This window comes from Oxyura jamaicensis, chromosome 3 (genome assembly GCF_011077185.1).
Source record: "Oxyura jamaicensis isolate SHBP4307 breed ruddy duck chromosome 3, BPBGC_Ojam_1.0, whole genome shotgun sequence".
Classification (NCBI taxonomy): domain Eukaryota; kingdom Metazoa; phylum Chordata; class Aves; order Anseriformes; family Anatidae; genus Oxyura; species Oxyura jamaicensis.
The window spans coordinates 30404169-30420858 of record NC_048895.1 but is presented as its reverse complement, the minus strand read 5'-3'; the positions used below and the strand labels follow the sequence as shown (position 1 = coordinate 30420858).

Below are 16690 nucleotides of genomic sequence, written 5' to 3'. Positions count from 1 at the left end.
TGTTCACAAGAAAAGCAATTAAAAATGACACAATGTTAGAATAAGTCAGTCCAGAAAGAATAACAGAACATTCACCTGCAAGTAATCTCAGGAGACTGGTCAGTGTTTGGAAAACAAACAAACAAACAAACAAACAAAAAAAAACACTGTCTCACATATTGCCCCGTGTTTAACTTAAAGTCCATTTGTTAATTTTATAAACAGCACTGCTCCATTTTGCACTGACATGCTATTGACAGTGTGACTCTAATCCCTCTAGGAAGGAAGTATCAGGTTTCGGGCAGCTTCAGGATGCTCCTCAAGTCTATCTTCACCTGAAGGGCTTTGTCAAAAGATGCTGACAGGAGGAAACATCATGCAACACGGGCTACATGAGAATAAAAACTGCCTAACATTTTCAGGCAAGTTCTGGGAAACGTTGTGCAGTCAGTGCCTGTGGTCAGCTCAGGTGGTGTTGCAGAAGACAGAAGATTTCTGCTTGTTGGCCAGCATGGCACTGCCAACTTCACCACAACCAGCATCCATGACCTGCCGTGGCTTCGGGCAGGCTGGCTGGAAGACCTCCACGTGGGTCCAGGACTGGCATTCCCAGGGTTTGCACTATCCACTGTTAACTATCCACATTGGGTTGCCAGTATGATTTCACCCACTGCCTCTCCCATTTGACATAACTAACTTCTGGCTAAGCCAAAGTGTCCTTAATAACGCAGACGCCTGGCTCGGAGGCAGTGCGGGAGGCTCTGACATCACACATTCCTCATTTTAAGCAAAAAGGTTTCAAATAGAAGGCCCGGTGCCATGGCTTTTAAACAGCTTTCCCACTGGAGGATTATATTCAGATTGCTCAGGATCTGAGAAAAGAAATTCCATGTATATGATACTGGAAACCGCAGGCCTATATCACATTAATAATGCAGACGGGAAGGCACCCTAGGCAACTGGTACTGAATATATACTAAATAAAGAAGAAACCGGCTTCTAGCCTAAGCACTGGGAATCCTGGTCAGATCTTTTTGGATTACAAATAGAAACAATTGCACACTATTTGATTAAATACAGGCTCTTGCTAGCTTTGGGCTAGTAGGTCCATATGTTAACTTTGAAAACTAAAATAAGTGTTTTGTTTTAAAAGAAAGCACACAGCAAGTTGACAAGTGATCTGAAATTCTTCAGCCCAGCAGTGTTCAGCAGGCCCTGGTGAATGCAGCAAACCATGAGCTATCTCCAGGAGGTCTCCTGCCATGGAGACAATGGTCATCCTTAACTGAGGTGCTCCAGGCAGTCCGCAGCTCACTGCGGGTGGAAAGGAGCACCCAGAGCTGGGACACAGCCACAGCCATGCTGCAGTCAAGCCATGGCATTGCCACACCAGTTGCTCAATGCAAACCTCCCATTACAGCATTTCTCACCTCCCCAGGCAGCGAACAGGACACATTCTTTGAGGACTACCACCCAAAGCTTCCCCTTGGGCTTAAGAAAAAGAAGCTGGTCACTGTCAGCCAGTGCATGAAAACACATCTATGCCATGAAAATCTTTAAAGCCATTCAGTGGCTTGTGGTCAATTTCTGCATGTAAGTCAAAGGACCACATTTTAATGTCAATCCCAATTTTTAAGACACAAAACTATTTCCTTCCTTTTTATTTATTTATTTTTTCTTTTTAAACCTTCTTTCAGGTGTATATGTGGCATGAAAGACTAATCTTAAACATTTACAACCTGAGGTTGGCTTAGGGTATTTATTTCAACTTATTATGTATTATAGTATGTTTTTGATTATATTTGACAATCAATTTGCTGGAATTTATAGCTCTCTGACTAATATACTTTCATGATGTACTTGCCCTTAATTTGTGGATTTTATGGAGAGTTTTCTGAGGTTGTATTTCCCGCTTTACACTTGCTTTTTCTTTTTAAATTTCTCTATGTGTGAATTCATGACACAGAGAGAAATAGAGAATATGAAAGCTTAATGGCCATAAAACATGCTAGATCAATTGTCTCACAGAATAAAGCCCACAGAGCAGCCACATGGCAGCCTTCTCTGGTCTGGTGCTGTTCAGAGGCAATTTAATGGCGATCCCCTCTTCCTTTGAGCTTGGACCCCCATGCAGACAACATCTCTTGAGCACGTACAAGACCCAAGACAACATCAGCAGGAGAGAAGAGGCCAAGAGTGAAGGTGGCCTCAGGACACTAAGGAGGACACAGATGGAGTTACCCCTTCCTGGCAGAGCACCCTCAGCAGTGGGTCCTATTTTCTGCATGCTTTCACATGGTTAAGGGGGTTAGGTAGCTGCCAAGTAATGCCTATTTGATGTTTCACACCAGAGTGTTCAAAATTCTCAGCAAAACAGGATTTGACACAGTGCTGAAAGGTAAAAAGACAGGAAGAGAGTGGGGTTCAGGTTGGTGTCCTGAGTTAAGACAAGGAACATGCAAAGCACAGAAATAGGCCACAAGTAGAGGCAAATTACTGTAAGGAGGAGGTAAGAAAACCACAGTGAGTGGGGCATAGAAGAAAAGGCAGGGACCTCAACCAGCACACCCACACACAGTGATTACAGTAGTGAATGACTGAAAAACATGTAACAGCCATGTCATCAGAGTCTGCCTGGAGTATCCCCCTGTGCAGAGACACCTGGCTGCACCCCTACACCAGACTGTCTGGTATGAGAGTAGGCCATGCACATCAAAGAAACACCAACACGGGTCTTGTAGTGAGCTCTAGCAAGAGGATGACAGGAGACGACACCTGAAGGGTGGGATCTACTGGAGTCTGAAGCTGAGATGTGATGCGCTGCCCAGACAAGAAGTATCTCCTACTCACTCTCCTTGATCCAGACAAGAAGTATCTCCTACTCACCAGTGCAAGGGTTGTTGTACCCAGCTAGATACAGAGAACAAGCCTTGACTTCTGTCTTTACTCTGATCTTCCCATACAGATTGTCAGTTCATGTGGCCTCAGACAACTTGGGAGCTGCACTCAAAGCATGGCCTACGGAAAAAAGGAAGAGGACAAGCATTCAGGAAAGGGAAAATGTAGGCACTGAGGAGACCAAGTTTCAATGGGACTGAAACTTCATTGTTACTTTAATGCTTATAAAAACAAATATCTTCTGACATAGATGGCACCCAAAATACAAAGCAACATAAAATTTAGCTAAGAAACAGATTGCTAAATGTCTTTTTGGTATGCAATGTGACAAGGAAGGGGGAAAGTACACAGTCATTGCCCGATCTTATGGACCTTGCTTTTTTTCTTTTTTGATATCCTCTCTGAAAAGATTATAGAAAATTACTAGACTCCACAAAGACTGTAAAATGCTTTACTTCACTCAGAAGAGGGATTAAGTGTATTTTACCTTACGACACTACAGATCTCATGACACCACAAACTGGGTGAATATTCTGGGACATCTGCACTTCTGAGCTCCTGCCTCAAGCTATTCCTCATTATTTACTGCTAACTAATGAGCAGTCAGGTGGCTGATTCTTTTAACAGAGGGCACCGTTTAGACTGCTGTATACCCTCGAGCGCCATTTACCATCTCACACTTTGGTCTGGGCTTTTCATTTAGGCAAATGCTGCAGTGAAACACTTCCCTGAAACACTGCTGGATATAACAGATAGAGAGGCAGCCATGTACCAAAATAGACATATTTCTAAACATTTCCAGCTGCCTTCAGGGCCCATATAGTATATGAGGTGAGATACTGTGAGGTTTCACCACACAGTAAAGAGCAGCCAAAGGGCATTTTCAAAACTTTTTTTCCTACTGTCTTCCATTTGATGAAAGACTTGTGGTTAAACCTTTATCTTCTATAAACATTAAGAAGTAGGTTACCTTTATTTTCACATCTCACTTTTGTTTCATTAAAAGACAGGTTTTACTGCAGTAATTCAGGTGATTGATACTTTGGATCACCTTCAGAAAATAGATGTTAATGATCTGTATCTATGTCTGGATCCCAGCACAGATGTGCTCACAGATGTATTTGCATGCAAGATGCCCACAAAGCAGCGTTTCTTTCCAATAGCATTTTTTTCATTGCTTTTACATAAGGCAGCTCCTATGCACATGATATGCAAACCTGTATGAGCAGCATTTACGTGAGATTGCTCTCACTCTGCCTTCCTCCCTCCACACCTCAGCAGGCACCCCAGCAGGTACCTCCACATCAGCTAGCTAGCTGATTTTCTAAACACTGGACTGTTGCTGATTCTGTGGCACATATATGGGTGTAGCTTATGATCAAGAGGTTCTTCAAATGAAAAAAAAAAAAAAAAAAAAAAAAAGTAGAAGAAGAAAAAAGCTTTTCCTCTGCCCCCTTGGAGTGCCTTGGCTGCAACATCTGTTATTCCTAAATTCTCTTCCAGAATTCCTGCCACAGCTTCACTGCTGAGGAAAAGAGGCAACACAGAGCCCACAGGTAGGCAGGCATTTCCTGGCATATTAAAAGATCATTGCAACTAGCTATGCTTAGCACCAACCCACACCACACAGCAGCTTGAGCGGCAGCTGGTGACCTGATCCAGCAGTGCCTCCCCAGACAGGGGCTGAACTGCATGTCTAATAGGGGCCTCTGGAAAACTCCCCGTGCAAAGGGACAATGTTAGGTGTTTACTGTCTGCAGCATTATCCCCCTTCTCCCTGTACAGAAACTGCAACTGTTGCTCTTACAGTACTTTGAATGTACAGGCTGGACAGGAAGGAGCTACCAACATATAAATAATGCCTAAAAAGTTTACAGAAATCAACACTGAATAAAGCTGCACAGCTGCATGAGCATTACTTCTTCACTGGAGTGATGCACAACAACATGATAGGTAAATTGTTAATAAAATAAAAGCTCACACAGGAAAGATGGAATTAGTCAAAAAGCACAGAAAGCAACAACAGATTTCAAACCTCCCTTGTCTTCAAGTTTCATTTTTCCTTAGCAACAATACCCAGAAGTCTAGAGATGCCAGAAAACTATGAACCTATTTTAAATGAGCTGTGGAAATCTCCCGCTGTTCTGTGTGTCTCTGTCTGAAGCTATGACCTTCCTGTCCTAATGTCGTATGTCTGATCATATAAAGAAATAATTCATAGCTCACTTCTTACATTTTATATGTTAACTGAGAGATTAAAATATGTTACATTGCATCTCACTTTTTATTTAACTCTAGTCAAAACACACGACGTTGTTTGTGTTTGTTTGTTTAATCAGAGTTTTTGCACCTTCACAAAGCAGTGAGATGCTGACCTGGAGAAAACAGTTATTGGTACAGACAAGAGAGAATGCGTAATTTATCAGTTAAAGAAAGAGACCTACTGTAAACACAAAGCGTACAAAAAGAAATGTGTAGCAGAACTGCCTGAAATATGCTTTAAGTAAGAACAAGCCTGCTAGGAGAATATCAAAGAAAAAGGTAGAAAAACCCAAACACCAAAGTCTTCTTGAAATAGAAGATATGTGAACCAAATGGGTGCTTCTGTTTACTAACCTCAAATAATTCTCCTCAAAAACAAACAAACAAACAAAAAACACCAAACAAAAAAAAACAAAAAAAAAAAAAAGGTTTACATAAAAGTAATTTCCTAAAACAGGTAGCTAAGTCTGTTACAGGAACTGAGTTTTAACTTAAAAGGAGATTCTGTTTTGAATATATGTCCTTACAACTGCGAAAAACAGAACAGCTCTTTCTTCTCAGAAAACCCCACCTCCCTTTCAGATGTTCCCTTCAGTAACACTGATGCCAGAGTAATAATTCAAAAGATGGTTGACTCATCATTAGAGAATACAGGGGGAAAAAAAAATGAAAAAATTAAACCGCAAGACACGGCAGACAGGTGCTTCTGTGAAAGCAGCCCAGAATTTCAAACATCAGTCCTGAAAGCTGCAGTTTGTCTTGCACGGGAAACTCAGTTTGTGATTAATTGATGGCACTTCAGTCTCATGAGCTTTAGTTTGAAGGTCTTTAAAAAGGCTCTTGAGGGAAATACAGATTTCTCTACTGAAAGAAAAGGAAACTGCAGATTCTCTTCTTTGCTGCTGTTTAATTTAGTCAGTCAACATTCTGCATTTATTGAGTGTTTCAGTTCATCAGCAGAATAAGTCAGGAGGGGCTTTTCCATTCATTTGGATGACATGTGGGCTGCGGAATCTACAGGACTGCCGGCTCAGAGGAGACTGGCCTTGTCTTGGACCTTGAAATCTTGCTGTAGTTTGTAAAATGACTTGGCAGAAATAATACACTTCACAAGGACATTGTCAAGACCTTTTCCATTATGAACAAGAAATCTTGCTATTTCAGGAAGGAAAACACCCATGAAGAATAACATGAATTTTGCTAAAGCATATGCAATGAAATGAAAGCCTGGTAATTTTGGTTTCATTATTCTGGCAGTTTCTTTTTATCTGAGATGAGAGACTTTGCAAATAATAAGGAAAAAAAAAAAAAAAAAAAAGAGGGAAAAAAGCTACTTAGTGATCCATATAATTCAGCAACAACAAAAACAAATGTCCTACTAATCAAATTTATGAGCCTTGAGAGATCTTGGCTGAAGCTTGTGGAGAAGTATCTCCATTAACACATCCCCATATGTCTAATCCCTGACTCCCTCCCTCTCAAACTTAAGGAATGAGTTTAAGAGTCTCCACATTTTACCGTGAGCACAGATTTCCTATTTCTTTTTTCAAGGTGTGGGCACTGCACAGTTGTAGCACACATTTTTCCCACAGGCACTGTGACATGGGAGAGCTTGTGAGCAGGCCACAGCAACAGGAGGTGAGGAGAGAAGGGCTGCAAACAGTAGCTGGATTCCCTTCTAGACCCACCCCACAGAGGGAAGATGCAGCATCTAGAGTGCACTGCAGCCAGAGTCCTCTCTGCCTGTAATTCAGCCAAGAAGTGTCTTTTAGACTGGACATACTTAGCTATGTGTTGGTTTATAACATTTTCTAAGCTGTTTCTTTGCTGCTTTCATTCAGACGTAAAGCTTCCAAATACTCTCTCTTCATAAAAATTGGCAAAGAACTTGTCTCTCTGTAAAGAAGAAGATGTCTTTCATGGAAAACTTGGGTAAGTGAACTTCTGCACTGAACTGGGCTGATAACCTGCTGGGCAGTTTACTTATCAAGTTGAATAAACCCAGTTATTCACATTTGCTTTCTCTTCATGTCAGACATGTTCCTAAACATCATCTACCAAGTCAAGAATAGGCTTCCCACTCAAGTACATGATCAGAAGTGGAAACAACACTTTCCTGCTTATGACTAAATTTGATCTTATACTGCAGCTTGTGCTGCTGTACCATCCTGAGCACAAAAGCCTCTGACTGAGAGGTTGTCAGATAAACTACAGCACTGGCTCTTTGCACACAGACGTAAAAATACGAAACTCTAAAATAGTTGGCTTGTCTGGACATTACTCTCAACTGTTAGCTTTGCATCAGTGATTCCCAGTGAGTTCATTCCCAGAGCGGACCTAGTGCTGTTAAATGTTGAATTTCTGGTCTCAAGTAATTAATCAAAGCTAAAAAGCAGTTAGTTCCTCCCCAAAAAAACAGCTTCTGCTTAGGGTCATGCTAGATCTTCCTTAATGGATAGTCTTTCTCTTTCAGCCCCCTCATTGCCATCAATCTCCTTTAAAAACATCCCTTCAAAGAAACTTTTTACTAAAATAATTCATCCTTCATCTCTCATGGTTGCTGATCTTTGTTGGCTCCATAGTATAACTAGAAATTAATTACTTATTTTCCGTGTTAAAGAAACAGGGAGATTCTGTATTTTTTGGCTTAGAGAAGGGAGGAGGTAGTTGCCCATGAAATAGAAAAGCTGTTGGTAGTGGCAAGGCCAAGTGAAGGTTACACGTTGTTGGTGGGGAAAGTGTTAATGTTAGTTCTGTCGGAAGATATTAAACTAGTACTTTGGTTCGGACCACTGCTATCCTTCTGAAAGGCTGAATCATCTCAGTTATTAGGCATGACAAAACTCAGCACAGCACTAAATGCTTTGCAGCGAGGAAAAGCTCCACCAAACATTGCAGTCTTCCTGGAATAAAATATTAACTCTGAGGGAAAATGCAGATGTTGCTGCTAAGGAGATGACCCAAGTCAGAAAGGCAATCGTATCCCCACCTTGGGGCCAGGACTGAGGAAGAAAGTTTCCAAAGCTATGACACCCCTCCCCTTTAGCAATGACCCCAAGCTACATGCTACACTATTACACACTTCACATTGTCTCCACTGCAAGCTGCAGCATTAAAACCCCCACTAGAACCCTGTGGGAGGTATCAGTCACTACCGTTATTTCCATATCACCTTAGGCAGATAGCAAGCTCTAAGATATTAGTCCTGTGGCTCTGAACTTTGCCATCAATAGGGGTGGAGGGTAGTGCTCACACTTGTTTTGGTCAGTAGGAGAGACAGGACAGCAAAGAAACAACCTATGCCTGTGCCAAGACAAATATCCCTTATAAACACTCAGCTCAGTATCACCTCCTCATGCCAGAGCCTAAACAACCTCCTGACAAGGCAAAGCCAAGCTTGTAGGCTGTGGCTGTGAGGAAATGTAGGTGACATTGCTCAATAGGCAAGACCTCAATCACAGAACAATATGAATGTCCACTCACTTCTGGCCTCGTCTGCAGCCCACTGAAGTCAAGGGATACTAAGGTCACAAGTTAAATGAAAACTTTTATGATTTTCTAATCAAGATGGCTTAAAGTCAGGAATAGCTTACAAAAATCACCAGCAGCAATTTCCCAATTAATTACTGATTATTGCACATAAAATTTTATGCAGCAATGGAAGGTTGTCACACAAAGCCATCTTTGTATGTTTAGACAGGCTTTAACATTTGGGTTAGGAAAATTCTGTCTCATTTTGAGTAACATTTTCAAAGACTTATACACCCGTTTGTTCCCTGGAAAAAGTCACATGCACAAATGGATTCATTACTTACATTCTTGCAACTGCCTGATTTCCACCCTTCTGTACCTGCAGAGACAAGCACACAAGTTTTCACACTGCTGAGTGAAACCACTTGACATAATCCTTTCTGGCAAAACTCCATCTACATGCAAATAAAGAGCTCAGACTCATTATAAAGGGGGAAAAATGCTGATTTTCAAGTGATTAGTAGCATATACTGCATTAAAAAGCAGAAGTTTGGACTGCATTTTTAAGACATTGCATCTGCAAGGTAATGAGGGACACCAGTGCTAGTCAAGACCACAAATGTATTTCAGGGCCTAAGGTATCTTTGAAAACCTCAAGGTCTCTTCTTGCAAACCCTGCTTCCTGGGCAGCAGTAGCAGTGGCCAACAGGCCTCTGACACTTCTGAATACACCACCTCAAGGGAAACAACACTTCCAAACCTGGCTATCTGCTCTACTCTACTATGGCTTCACTTCAGAAAGGGGCTGTTTAATCGGCATTTGTCAATGACCTCCTGCAACAGGGACTCACAGTGTTACTACAATAAAAGTAATAAATTTGTACATCTGGACAAACGAGTTCTCCTCTTTCCTTAGCACTGTCATCTCAACTTGCACGTTCCCTTCAGAGATACAAACAACTGGCAGCTCTGCTCAGGGAGATCACTGATCTAATTTATTTTTCCTTCTCCCTTTAGGGAATGCTATCACAATGCTCTAAGATTATTGCCTTGTACATCTCACTCCCCTCCCCTGATGAAATGGCTCTGAAATGTCACCACCTGATCTGCAGGGGAAGCTGCACCCTCACAAATCCTTCAAATAACTGTTCCTGTTGACAGCTTGTAGCTTCTTTGGCGAACTGTCTCTCCTTACCCAAGGGGGTGCTTTTGCGGGACCTTCAAGGCTGGCTTTTAACAGTCTTGTATTTACAGTTCACAACATGCTGGTTGACAAACTCCTGTTTTATTAATATTTTATCCTCAACACTAGCTTTTCCAAGATGCTACTCAGCTTTAACTCAGAGATGCTATTTCCATGCCACCTCTCAATGTGTCCAATGCTTAACAGCATGAGACATGTTTGGAAACCTAAATTACTCCACCTCTGAGGCCTCAGATTATGCTATTTTTTCTCCTCCAAACTTGAGGCATTTGAAATGCTTTCAAGATGGAGAGGAACGTTACAGGTTTGTGCTTGTTCTCAAAGCATACTTGTTCTGCAAAAGCTTCTTGTAAATGGCTGATTTGGGGCTGCATTTAAACTGGAAAGCATCTCAGAACGGTTGGATGGGAAATGTGTTACAAGTGAACACAGTCATCTGGAGGAGCTGCTCTTTGGGGGCTGCCAGCCTGTCCTAGCAGGGGAATATCGACAGTGATTGGAAAGCCATAATACATAAAAAAGACAGGAAGCCCTTTTCCTTTGTTGTTACTAAAAACTCTGGTAATTTTCTGTGTTACACAATACCTCCCTGCCTGGCATTCTTGCATTCTTCAACACTGGCCTCTGTCTTTGGGAAGACTTTTCTACTCCAGCCCAGAGAAATAACATTTTAAAAAATACATGTTGTATTTCTCTTCTTTCCCATGGTGGAAGTTGCAGTATGACTTTAGCTATGCACATGGTCCCATGGCAGCACCTTTTAGAATCACCCAGATTACCCATTACAGAGTTGTTGGGCATCAACCACTTCAATGGACAAGAGAGCTGGTGCTTCTGCAGCTCTCCACATTATAAGGCATAGCTTTTCTATTTCTTACACTAGGACTAGAAAACTGGCAACTAGTACATATTGGTAAAAGCATCTTTTTCAAAATGACCTATTCTCTCCATGTTCACACAGCTTTCATTTTAAAGATCAATTCACAAATACAGCTTTAATTGGTCTATGAAGTGTTCACCAGAGCTTACACCTGCCCAGGTTTTAACATGCCCAGGTTTACATTTTTCTGTCCTTACTTCCAGTTCTGTAATGCCAAGTAGACACTAAAATATTTGCACATTAACACAGTAGCTTTGTGTGCTCCAAGACAAAAATAATTATTGATTCAGAAAAACATGTTCATTTACCATTGTTTAACTCTTCTCTTACCCTTAAAAATATAGAGACAGGTGCAGCATGATGGAAGTAAAAGCTCTGGACCCTTAATTAAAGTATTTTAATGTTCCTTAAAAGTATACTTAAAAATAGAACTTGATGTGCATGCTTTATAAGAGTATTGCTAATTGTTCATTAATCTCTCACTGCTCATTAAAATGCACAATGATATAAAAAAAATTAACATTGAAAACAAGTTAATATATGAAATTGATGAGATTAGAGACATTTAAATGCATTAGCTGATGCACTGTTACTATTTCGTGACAGCCTCCAGAACCTTTTTACACATATATGTATTTATGTGTGCAATATGTATGCAAGTATTTATGTATGTCTGCATATATAAAAGATAAACACAACACAATGGAGACTATGTATAAAAAAAAAAAAAAAAAAAAAAAAAAGGCAACTACAGAAGGCAGGTGTTTGCCATAGCTCTCTGTTAACTGCATACTGCAGTTAACAATGCTGTGAAAGACTGCCTTTAGACCAGAAACATATGCATCAACAGAAGACTACAGCCATAAAAGACCTGCAGGTATACGGGTAAGAAAACAAGGCCAAACATCAGCACACCCAATACATTCAGTCCTATGTCTAAAAGCATCTTTAAACAAAGGTGATGCTGTCTAGAATGAATGATATACATACTGGTAACGTGGGAGCTACAAACATTGCTACTTCCACTCTGGAATAAAATCAAAGGCTAAGGGCCAGATTCCTAAAATATAATGTTCAGTCTCCCGCTTTCCCTCTTAGGTTACATCCAAGAGAAAGTATAGCATAGGATCAGATTCTGGTCTTTCAGCAGTATGAAAGACCCCATTGAAGTCAATGTGTAAAACTCAGCAGTTCCCTACCACGCAATTTTCTACATAACATTTCTGCCATTTCCCACTGGAATTAACTGTGGGCCTGAAAGTCTTCTGCCTTCCAGGCTTTGGAGCAAATGTGGGGCAGCAGAGGGAGCGGGGTGAGTGGGAGGTCTTGATACACCCAGTACTCCCCAGGGCAAAACCCCGTCCTCATGCCCGTTCTGTAGTATTAGCTGCGGCACGTCCTGCAGCACGTTCTGCCACCCAAGAAATAAAGGTAATTTAATAGAAAAAGGAAAATGTGAAAATGCCCTCCTTCGCTAAGTGCCCCGATCAAATGTTGTTTGTAGTATGTCTGGCTTGCAGCAGAGAACTAGGCAATAAGTCTATCGGGGAAACACTAACTCTGGGAAGTGATCCAGCCTTACAGCCTGGACTGCTTCATCTCCACAGGGTCACCTCTTCCCTCCAAAACCAGCCATTGTCCCCACCTAGGCTTAGCCTGGTCTTTTTATAGTCCAAGTTCCTATATTGCACACAAAAATGATGCACGATACTTCTGGCTTTCCAAATCTGGAAGCCAGAAATGACTTGTTTCTAGCTATAACCATTTCTCTTCCATATATATATATATATAAAATATTTTCCTTGAGTTATAAAAAATAAAATAAAAAAAATCTGGCTCCCTCTATCAAAGACAACATTAAGACCCAAGAACCTCCCTCAGGAAATGATTTTCAACCCAAGAAAATAGCAAATGCAAGGTATATTCAGGCGGGTGGATTTTATCTAGGCTCTTGTAACTTAACCCAAGGCTACGAACTCCAGCCGTATCATAACCCACATAGTTTCCGTGTGTTTACCTGTGTAGGCTCTAATCACCTGTGGAACATCTGTTGGTACTCTAGCACTACTGGCAAGACACCAAAATAACTGTATTCTATATAATAAACAGTTGCAGTTTTCATCTTTCTCCTGGTTTGCCTGTTTTAGTTTACAAAGTCAGAATAAACTCTTCCTGTCTGCCAGGGTGGGAGTGAGATCAGAAAAGGTCCCTTTAAGGGTATGATGGAAACCAGAATTGCATGATTAGGGTGTTTCTTTGAAAATATGTCTTTGGGTAATTGTCAGTTCCTGTATAAAAGAGTAGTATTGCTGATAAAAAATAAACCACAATCAGAACAGCAGTTAATTAGTGGGTCTTTTTGGATGAGAACTCAAAAGCACTCAAAGAGACCACAGGCTACACCCTTCAGATGTCTACAGTCCATCAGAAACCATGATTCCCCTTTTGAAGCACACTTAAAAGCATAGATATCTTACGAGGTCTAGGGGTACCTCTTGTTATTGTGTGACAGTGTCATTTAACAGGAAAAAAAACAGCCACCATGGTGATAGCTTTTCCAAACATGCAGGGAGCAATCATCCCTCTCCTAAAGGGTTTGCAATCAAAGCAGACAAGGCAGAAGAGGAGGGCAGTGGGCAGACATCAAGATATGGAGGTAAAGTGACTTGCTGAGGAGCACAGAGCAGGCCAGAGCTGGAAAGGAGACAATGTCCTCTTTCCCAGGTTGGCAGGTTTTCCAGAGGCCATGGCCAAAAAGACGTCAGTGCTGTTGGGGCATTCAGAATCTCCCTTTTCTTTCATCTTTTTCCGTCCCCCTGTCTTCTTCCAGTTCCTCACGGTGGACGTTTTACAAGACGTGAAGGGCCACAGCCCTAGCCCTAGCCTGCACCCCTCGGGCAGCACTTAATGCCTCCTGCCACCCACCAAATGTGGAACCTTGTGTCCTTCACACAGATGGGGATCAACGAGAGACCTCCTCTGCCCTCTTCCCAAGCATGAGACCTTGGCTACCATGACAGAGGTGCCTGTGTGTACAATAAACCTCCAGTTGCCTTATCTGTTGTGGCTAACCATCTTACAGTTCCTAGAAAAAGACAAAAAAAAAGCTATAGGATTACATGTATGTTGGGAGAATACAGGGCCATAACACATTACTGATTAAGATCAGTAAAGTTAACTGAAGAGCACAGACAGAGAAGGTTGTCATATGCACATACCTTAAATTATAACTTACTATCTCATCTTTATTTCCTTCTCAGATCTTCCAAGGTGAAAACCAAAAGCCAAAGAGCTCCCCCAGGGGAGAGGTAAGAAGTACCGTACATGTGGCTGAGGAAAACAACATGCTTTCCTGTTTCTGAAAATTATCTCATGCACTAGAATTACTTAATTTTTTTCCTCAAAAGTTACACAGATGCTGCTGACCATTTCCCTTTCATACTGATTAGTTTTTCCAGGAATCATATTCCAAAAACACTCCTTTCCTTCCTGAAGAAAACTTGTTCACACTAGAGGATGTTTCTGTCATAGTTAAGTCAGAAAAGCTATTTTTAAGATGAAAATCTTGTGTAGAAAGTGATTCTCCCAGACTTATGAGGAAAGTAATTGGAAATATATATATATATATATAAATTACTTTTAAATAATAATTTTATTTTATGAAAGAGACATTTTTAGTGGTTTTGAATAAATATAATTTTGTCTGTTCAGCTCACTCAGAAAAATATTCCTAACAAATATCCTAAAAATATTTTGATATGGCAAGAGTACATATGAGCAGAAATTAGCTTTTATCTGTGACAAGAGATCTGTCATATGCTATAGGTGTGTTGGTTCCTGCACCAGACTAATATTAGCACAATATGCGTTTGGTAGGTCTGGACTGAGAAGCAGAAACCAATGTATGTAGGATTTCTTGAACTTGCTGGGACTACTTCTGTCTCTTTTCTGTTTCATAATACTATTACCAGAATTGCTAAAATAGTATTGAAAGAACATCACATAAATAAAATATAGACATATCATAAACTCAACTGAAGACTTGTCATAGTAAACCATATGAGCAACTGTGTTGAATAAGCAAAACATTGTAAACTGAAAATTGAGATCTGTATACCTTGTGATGATGTCAGGTCAAATAATATCTCCTGGGACCTCTCCAGACTTAAGCTCAGGCACCTGTTTTACACAGATTGATTAAAAGCATAATACAATTCTTGGGAACAGATCTTGTCTCCTGAAACTTATTCATTACCAAGGAGTTGGTCTCAATGATTCCTGTGTGTCCCTACCAATTCAGGATATTCTATGATACTGACTATCATTAATAAAGGTATATTACATATTATACATACATAAAGAACAATTAATACAAGCAAATATTTATAAGACATACAGCTGCAGTTCACAATATATCTGACTGCCTGTTAGTGCTAAGCTTCCCTTGACTGTACTAGTGGAGGAAATGGCCTCAGATTTAAATTAAAATTTAATTGGTGAGGTGATCCTACAGGGGAAAACAAGGGTTCTTGGGAACATGGGAGAGACATTCAGAGAGCAGCCACAACTCCTTCAAGTGATCTCCAAACCTGAATAGCTATTTTCCAAAACCTGAACCAGCCAAAAATTTAGTCCTGAATTTTAGGAAAATCACCACAGAATCCACCAAACCTCTGAAAGACCACAGCTTCTAGGCAAGGTTAGGGGTCCTGCTTTTTCACTTTAATCAGCACATTTCAGATCTCTCTCTGCCCCATCATTCTGAAATCAGGAAGCCCCACTGTCACAGATAAACCAGAGAGACTGAGGAGGGCATCAGCTACTTCCCAGCTCAAGTCACAAAATCTGACTCACTTGCCTAGACATGACTGAAATCCTCTGCAATCCTTGCAGCAGTTTGCAGCAGTCAGGTGGCAGAGGCAGAGGCATCTTCCTTTAACAGCACACCTGATGGTGCTTGAAGTGGAAGGGATCTCTCAGGCTCTCATAAGTCCCTGAAGAAACCTTAAAGCATCTGGTGAGTCAGTGCAGGGCTTGCTGGACCTTACACAGCCTTTTTGCAGCACAGAGAATTTATAGCCCTCAGTTTCCTGTACTGACACCTTCCCTGTTAATCTCATCCACCAGTGATATGATACAGCCATAAAAATAACGCTCAGTTGACACTCGCTTGGTTTTGTGTTTCTTACCCAAGTGACGCACACAAGGCAAAAATCATATTTCCTGCTTAGCTCTTGGGCTACAAGTGTGCACAAACATCCACCATGCACTCATGCAACCGCACATAGGAGCCATCTGTCACAATCAGTTTCTAAAATTTAAAAACATTATTAACTCTGAGACAGGAAGGAGCCTCAGGAACAAGGGGGAAAAATTGCTTAGATAATGACTTTACTCTAAATAACCTGACAATCTCTCCTTCTTTGGCATTTTTTAATCATTTGGAAAGATAGAACATGACTAGGCAACTCGCGTGACCAGTGTCATTGGTTTAGAGTTTCTTCAAGCAGCTGAATTTATACTGCTGTAGGGTAGAATAACTTTATTTTTTATGCTTTGCTTATAACTATGGAAAATCCTTTATAAGCATACTTCCTCCTAACACACAGTATCTATCCGATCTATCCTGAAGCATGAACACTGACCCATATTCTTCCTTTCAGAAATGGCAACAGTCCAAGGAGTTTTCCACTCTTGAGTTTTTGGGGCTTGATTTTATGTTTAGGAGTTACTTTCTTTTAACTTGCTGGGCTCTACCAAACTGATGCGGGTCCTCAGAGAGCAGAGAGCAGATGGTCTTGAACAAGAGCAGCCCAATGAATTCCTTAGGAACATGGAGGGGCAAAGGCAGTAAGTTTGTCACCAGTGCAAGACACTTGTCATGTGGCAATTTTATAACGCCATGCCAAGGTTTACAATGGTAAGGGTAGATCCACTGTAGAGCTCAGATGAAGTTAAAGGGCCCATTGAAATAAAAGGAGAGCACAGGAAATGAG

General features: G+C 41.0%; 1 long non-coding RNA gene across 1 annotated transcript; it reads right to left on the bottom strand.

Moving 5' to 3' along the window:
• Positions 1–2865: 2865 nt before the first annotated feature.
• Positions 2866–15665, bottom strand: LOC118163490. The gene is made up of 3 exons (XR_004749077.1): positions 15549–15665; positions 14812–14873; positions 2866–2979 (listed from the first exon to the last, which is right to left on the bottom strand). It is a non-coding gene; the product is annotated as an uncharacterized LOC118163490 (long non-coding RNA).
• Between the last annotated feature and the right edge of the window lie 1025 nt (positions 15666–16690).